This window comes from Peromyscus californicus, unplaced genomic scaffold (assembly GCF_007827085.1).
Source record: "Peromyscus californicus insignis strain IS unplaced genomic scaffold, ASM782708v3 Scaffold_9__1_contigs__length_137607984, whole genome shotgun sequence".
Taxonomy (NCBI): Eukaryota; Metazoa; Chordata; class Mammalia; order Rodentia; family Cricetidae; genus Peromyscus; species Peromyscus californicus.
This window is the reverse complement of record NW_026294617.1, coordinates 109720797-109728696: the sequence shown is the minus strand read 5'-3', so window position 1 is coordinate 109728696 and position 7900 is coordinate 109720797.

Sequence of the window (7900 nt, the reverse complement as noted above, 5' to 3'; positions counted from 1 at the left end):
TTATTTAGATTTATGTTTCTTGTACTTGGTAGTTTCCCCATTATCCTTCAGTTTTTTTAATCTTAGTTTGATTGGATTGGGGTCAAAAGTTACATGCTGTTAAAACTTAAATTTTAAAAATTTATTGTATTTTATTTTATACTCCAGGACACGGTCTATTATTTCAGTAATGAAAGAGGTAGAATTGAGTCCAAATGTTTTCTCTTAGAAGTTAAACATTAATTGGATGATAGGAATGTGGTCAAACCTCCACTGAAGAGGCCTGAACAAACTAGACTCAAAGCTAATCAATAGTGGGCCTGTAAAGGGGTTTCATGACAACAAATGAAATGAAAACATAAGTTTTTTTTTGAGATAAGGCTCATTGTTTTGTCCAGGTTGGCCTAGAATTCACGATTTAGGCCAGTCTCACTTTGAACTCACAATCCTCCTGCCTCAGCTTCATTAAGTGATGATATTCTAGGCATGTACCACTATGCCTGGCTTGAAAGAAGCAAAACAATTGCATCATAGATCTTGTCTCCATAATCTGACACTAGAACGTTTCCCTAGAGAAAGTCACTAGGAAGCAATCAGCAGGAAGTCTGAAGGAGGTATGAAGAGTGAGTGGGAGGTGTGTACAGGAAGAAGGTGGGTGTGGCTCAGCACGCTTTCTGAAAGAGAATCAAAGACCAATAAAGTGAAGATTGAACTATTCAAAACCATACGGCAAGTAGTTGAGATTGAATGACAGGTGTTCTCATTTCCCATGTAGACTGTTTCCTTACTGCGTTTCCAAACGTAAGGAAATAGCAACTAGAATACAAGTCCTCACTATCTGGAAACCTGGAAAATTTAAAGTACATTTAACTAACTTGAGCAAGCCCCTTTTTTGGACCTGACCAGGTAGCCCAGAGCCATTCTGAGGAGTAGAACTAGGTGTTATAAGCAGAACAAACCCGAAATAGCAATTACTTAGTGTAGTTACCATAATCTTCCTCATTCATGCAGCATGCAATCGGGAGGGTTATTGTAGTGGAGGATGGCCTCTGTTCCTTGCAGCGTTAAAGAAAATGAACATTCAAGAACTCAGACAATGTAAGTCATTTAAACACAAAACTTGCATGACCTCTTTAGGTGCCTTTCCTGCTGGTGAATTACTGAAAAAGGAGTGTATGTTTACCTGGAAGGTTTCTAGGGAGCCAGCCAGGATGGTATATACATATTTGAGCACATTTACTTGGTTATAAATTAGTCAAATTACATAATCCTCACTTAGACACTGGCAGAGGTTGCCCATAGATACCAAAATCTCCAGTTTTCAAATCCCTTGTATAACATGCCACCATTTCTCCATATAACCTACCCACATCATTCCACAGGCTTTGAGTCCTCTCTAGATTACTTACAATTCCTAATACAATGTGAACCCTGTGTAAATAGTCTTATATTATATTGCTTAGGAATAATGACAAAATAGTGTGTGCATGTTTAGTACAGGCAGAAACATCTTAATTCTAACAGCATAGTATAACATGTGAACCTGGTTTAATCTGGAGCTATGGAACTGGTAGATAGAGAATATGAACTACAGTAAATAGAAAATATGTCTTCATTTTGTGTGTAGGAGAAAGGTATAATGGTTTGGTAAGCAGCTTTCACGTCTTTGCCACACACTATCCACTGGGACCTTTACATAGTGGATCTAACAATCATTAAGGATTATTGCCATTCATTCTTTGATTTTGTAAATTGTTTAGTCAAAAGACTTGGCATGTACTCCTGATGGGTATTAATGGATTTTGGAGACATAATAGTGTGAAGATTAGTTTGTCAAAAGAAATATGTATTATTCTGTTGCTATGACTATCATTTTTAAAGTATGTTATTGTACATATTGAAAACATATGATGCCAATTAATTTATAAGAATCAGGGCAAATTTTCATTGAGGGTAACAGCTTCCTTAGCTGCCCACTTTCATCCTGTGAGAATGTGTGTGGAGAGGGAACAAGAGAAATGATCCTGACGTACCTCTCCATTGAGAAATATGTGGAACCACCGAGTAAGAGCAAAGCTTCGCCAAATCATTCTAGTGTAACACTAATCCTTGGATATGTTCCAAAGGGGGAAATGTACTTTACCGAATACATATATGCATGCAATAACAATTGATGAAAACAGGCCGTGGATTTGAAGGAGAGCAGGGAGGGGTATATGATATGGTTTGGAGGGAAGAAAGGAAAGGGAGAATGTAATTAAAATACAATTTCAAAAAATAAACAAATTTAGAGAAGAATGAAGCTGAAATTTCCCTCTTTGGTGTATGGAACACATGGGAAAACATCAACAGTTTGAAACAATCCTGTCATTAAAAACCTTTGGTTTTAACCTTATTGCCTCTAAACTTGTGGTGCATCTCTGTCTTTCCACTCCATATAGTTGAGTATATGGGGTATCTTCATTTGCTTTTAGTTTGGCTTTTGTTCTTTGTTTTTGGTGCGAGGTGTTGAATGTGGGGCATCCTAAATACCAGGCAAGTCTTCTCTCCTGCTGAGCCCCTCTCCGGCTACTGCTTTTAGGGTTGTGATTTTTTTTCCTACTCTGACAGGCAAGGAAAAATAGAGCTATGATACATGAAAAATAATCTTGTATACACTATCAACATTTATTTTTTTCACATAAATAAAAATTACTTTCTACTGGATTTTGGAGACAGAATAGTGTGAAGATTAGTCTGCCAAAAGTAATATTTGGAATAGGCTGACATTTATAATCTATTTCATTAAAAACATTTCTAGAGAAAATTATTAATCTTGCGTTGTCTTCTTTCTTTTTCAGTACAAGTACCAGTAATTCTAGATTTGTGAGCTAATATTTGCACATAGAGATTCATTATCATTGATTTGTGGCCAGTTGAATCATAATCTTTCAAAAAGACAGGCTTTTCACTTTCCTTTGGGTTGGCAAGATGCACCACTATGCAGACGAATGCACTCACACACTCTCTCACACCACACCACACACACACACACACACACACACACACACACACACACACACACACGCACACAGAGACACACACACACTCACTAGTGATGATGAGGCATTTTTTATTCTGGATAAACTTTATAAATTTGCATTAAGACTAGCAGAAATTGAGATATTTATATGAGCCTACTTTGGTATTGGTTTGGCCCTCAGGAAATCCAAAAGTAAATATGGTGTTTCAAGGGTTATTAAACCTAAGATACTTAGTAAGGTTTGCTTTAACAAAATAAATCTTAAACAATCTATGACTATGTTTCTAATAAACGGCTATTGACATATGTAACTGCTCAAATTAAAATTGAGCAAAACAAGTCATTAGTTTTTCTAGTTACATTTCAAGTGTTCAGTAGTCAAGGTTGAAAGAGGCTGCTGTAATGGAAAGATGACAGAACACTTCATCTTTTCTGAAAGAAAGAGTGAATCCAATGGACATTTTTTTTTCTGATGAAAGACAAAAAACTGCATTGGTGATTATTAGTCACTTCATTTAAATCAGTCTCACTGGGATATGAGATGCTTTATTAAGTAGCTGTATAGTCTATGGGGAAGAATATTGTGTTGGGAGCTGGAATGACTGGAGTTTGTCCCAAACATAAACTCATGCTTATGAGAAAATCCTTTAATGTCTTTATCTTGACCTGCAAAGGCTAAAACTCTGAGACATCTGCAGAACAGAGTTAGCATTAGGAGCCTGGCAACTGTTCTTAGGAAAATCCGTTTATGAAGCTGGCCCTTGGCTGGCATCTGTAAAGTTGTCCTTTTGGAGACTACCCATCATTTTCTCGTAGAGCGGCTTACTTACCAGAAATGCTTGTGCAGTTGATGATATAGCTTCTATATGGCTTATGTGGAACACCCGCTGTCCTTCTGGGAGTCTGGAGTTTTTTTTTTTTTTTTTTTTTTTTTTTTTTATGCTAGGCAGAAGGTATCTACATGACTAGTCCCCATAAAAACCTCCGCTCTGGGTTTCTAATAGGCTTGCCTGGAAGACATTTGAGACTTATCACAACTTGTTGCTGAGGGAATGAAGTATATCCTGTGTGTGTCTACTGGGAAAGACCCTTGGAAGCTTATGACTAGTTTTCCTCCAGCTTTGCCCCAACATGCCTTTTCTTTTACTGATTTTGTTTGTATCCCTTTTCGATAATAAATCATAATCATGAGTATGACTATGCAACCAAGTTCTGTGAGCCTTTCCAGCAAATCACCAACCCTGTATCTGGTCTTGGGGACCCTCAGAACATTGCACAACGATGTTGAAAGGGAATTGTGATGTCTAAAACTTGAGAACAGTTTGGAATCCAAACACAGCAACATAGGCCTGCAAATTGTTATAATAACTGTAGTGATTCTGGGGAGAAAGAAGAGAATTGTACAGATTTTTAAAAATATGCTGAAAAGTATAAGTTTTTAAAGTGACCATAAAAAGCTGTGTGTGCTCGAATTTATTAACTCTAGAATATTTGAAGTATAATGGTGTGACTTTGCTTATTATAACTAGGAACACTTAGAATTTTAATGGTGTACTGGGGTTAGAGGGAAGATACAATGTTGTGAATAAAACCAAACCAAAGCAAAACAAAGCCAGAGGACTCCATGCAGTTTACATCCATAGGAAACTTCAAGCACCATCAGGAAACGTGAGCTGGAGTGGTTAAGATAAGACTCACAGTGGAACAAAACAGCAGTCATACTTCCCTGGACTCAGTTTAAAGAAACCTGAAAGTATTCTGACCAGGTCCCTGGATGTGAATCCATCTTTCTATTGCAGGCTTAAGTGACAGAGGATTTTAGACCTGAGATATTTGGGTGGATCTTGGCAGGAACTGAGAAATATGGCCTTGGCTTCTAGCACTCTGAGTGGGAGCATTTATAAAGTATCGCCTTGCAGTGAGTGCTCTCCTTGCTCAAACATCATAATCTTTACACAAACATGAAAATCTATCATTTTACTTGGTAGTACGGTTCAGCCATCTCCAAATTCCAAATGTTGACTCTCTCCTTTTTCCAGCAATATTTCACATAGGCTTGATTTCTTAGGGTGGTGCCCAATGAGAGTGCCTGAGTCTTCCTTCTGTCTTCTCTTCTTCAACCACCCGTCAGTCTTTATCCACATGACCAGTTCTAGAAGGTTTAGATAGAAGTACTGAGGGTGTCAGAACACGTGTGGCCTGGAGTTCAGGCTACTAGGTACTGCCCAAAGATTTTCTCCTTCCTGAAGAGTCCCATAAAAGAATACCAAAGTGGAGAAAATAAGCCAACCTTCATGGCGGTAAAATAGCATAGGATTAAGATTCTAGATGTATAAAAGCAGATGTCTTACTTCAACTTATATCCTTTCTATGTATTTATGTGTGGCTGTAGGCAATTCATCACCCCAAGCCTTGGTTTCTTTGTTGGTATAATGGAATAACAACATCAACCAACTTACTGATGTGAAAACTAAATGAGTGAATACATGCAAATGGCACTGAACACCTAACAAGTAGTATGTTACCATGGTAACTAATTTTCATCCAAACTGAGACACATTTGAAGATGAAGAGGGACATTATCTGGAATTACGCTAGAACATCAGTAGTCCTATAATTGTCAGTGTTCACTCTTAGTATTTTCAACTTTCCTTGAAAGGAAACTTACATTTTGAAGAAGCCAGCTCTTACACAGACTATAAACCTACCAACAACTTCTCTGGAAGTCTGTAGAAGTCAGGGTATGAGAAGGGATAAACTATACCCTGTGATAGGCTCTGGTTGAAGGCAAGTTCCTCCGGGCATCAGAGAGCTGTGTCATCTTTGTATGAGATTGGGGACACAAAGTTTTTGAGGACAGTAGTAACTCTTAACACACCTGGGCAGCCTCATGTTCCAAAGCATGTGGAGTGGGGACCCAGGCAACCCTAACCGAAATTAAGTTGCATTAGCTTCACATTGGCCAGCCAGTTTCAGAGCTGCTAATACTAAAGCAGGCACAAGGCAGCTCGATTTGTCATGTGTCTGGACTGGCTGCCTTTTATGGGGGTGGGTGTGCTTATTTTTTTTTCTCCAAAATTACTTTAAAACTATGATGGCTAGATTTCCATTGCTACAACAAATTGCTGAGACAGTCAACTTACAGAGAGAAAAGGTTCAGACTTGCCCACAGTGTAGAGATTCTAACCTCTGATTGAATGGCCTTATCCCTCTGGGTCTGTGGTAAGGCAGCATATTACGATAGAAGCAAAGATCAGAGAAAGAACTCTTACCTCACAGTCAGGAAGCAAAAAAGAAAGAGGAAGGGATTTGAGCCCCACTTTATCCTTCCGTCAAAGCTTTCACAGTGGCCTGAAGGCCTAATATGAGGTTGCACCTAACTCTCAGCCCTGCCACAGGCTGGGGACCAAGCCTTTATTACATAGGCTCCTAGGGACATTTCAGATCCATAGCAAAAGTGATCAAGTGTTCTGTAGTAGCTCAAATGATCTCACTTGGTAAATATTGTTTCTTTTGGAGTATTCTAACCCCAGATGTCATTTGTATGTCTTTGTTTTGACTCTCATTTAACAATGACAGCAACTGTTTTTCTTCTTTCTCTCCAGTTCTCTCTTCTCATTCATGGTCCTTTCTTGGCAGTGGACAGGGGGCTGATGGGGACTAACTCTTCTTAGGTGGCAAGGCTCTTCTGAGTGGATTTGCTTTCAAAGACAGGATGATGGTGACATTGAAGCAGGAAGGAAATGAACAGTCTGAACCTAAGGAAAAACCAAAGTACACCAAAGGTGCGCGTTCAGACCTTGGTTTACTGACAAGTCGAGTCGAGTTGAGCAGCATCGATACATGCTTCTGGATTTTCTTCTGATATTTTTGCTTTGAAGATAGATAACCTATAGAATTAAACAGATGGTAGATGGCCTAAGTATGGCTCATGTTCAAAGATGAATGAATGTCAAGTGTGACTGTTTGGGGGTGGGTTCAAGAAGATGGTAGAGAAATACAACTTTATAAATCTTAAAATACTGTACATTAACTAAGCTATTAGTTAAAAATTGAAAAACCAAATGTTTACAAACATTGCTTAAATATGTGCATGTAAAACTATCTCATTTGTATCTATAAACTGCCATTCATTACAGCACAGATCAGTTCGTTATATTTTATGTGGAATTGTGCTTTATTCTTTGAACAATAAAATTTAGAGGTCTTATATCACATAGTTCATGACCTGAGCCGTGTACCATTGCTTGATATAGACTGAGTCTCTACTCTGTGTGCAGGATATGTAATGTATAATTCTCCATACCTTTCTGCACATATTTTGCTTTTGATCTTCATAACAGTCCAATGAAGTAGGTATCATTATTGCCTCTGAGGTACAGGGAATTTAAATTGCTTTCTCTGGGTCTCACAGCCAGCAAGTGAAAGAGCAAAAGTTCAAACTCCAGAGCTCACAGCCATAACTCTTGTTCAATTCTAAACTTGGCACCATTACCAGAAAGAGGTTTGAATCCGAACACATATCTCATTAATGCTAAATGCTTCGTGATTTAATCCATGACACAACAAAGGTACATGGAGGCAAGGAGCCATGAAATGTGGCTTTTGTTGAACTGATTCACAGGTCTAATGTGGATTTCAAATAACTTGTGTGTGTTTATGAGTATTTATATATTATTTGTGTCAGCTAGAAAAAGAACCAAGTATTAAGTATCAGGACCAAAGCCAAGTAAATTGAAGATGTCAGAAATATCTAAAAGCTCAGGATGAATTACATGGGTTCTTTAGAGCACCCTGGGGTACTTCCAGAAGATGTTTCTAGCTCAGCTCTCAAGGCAATAAACTCTGTGTAAGTCATCAAATAAATAAATGTAGTGCTGCATAATTTTTATTCTGCTT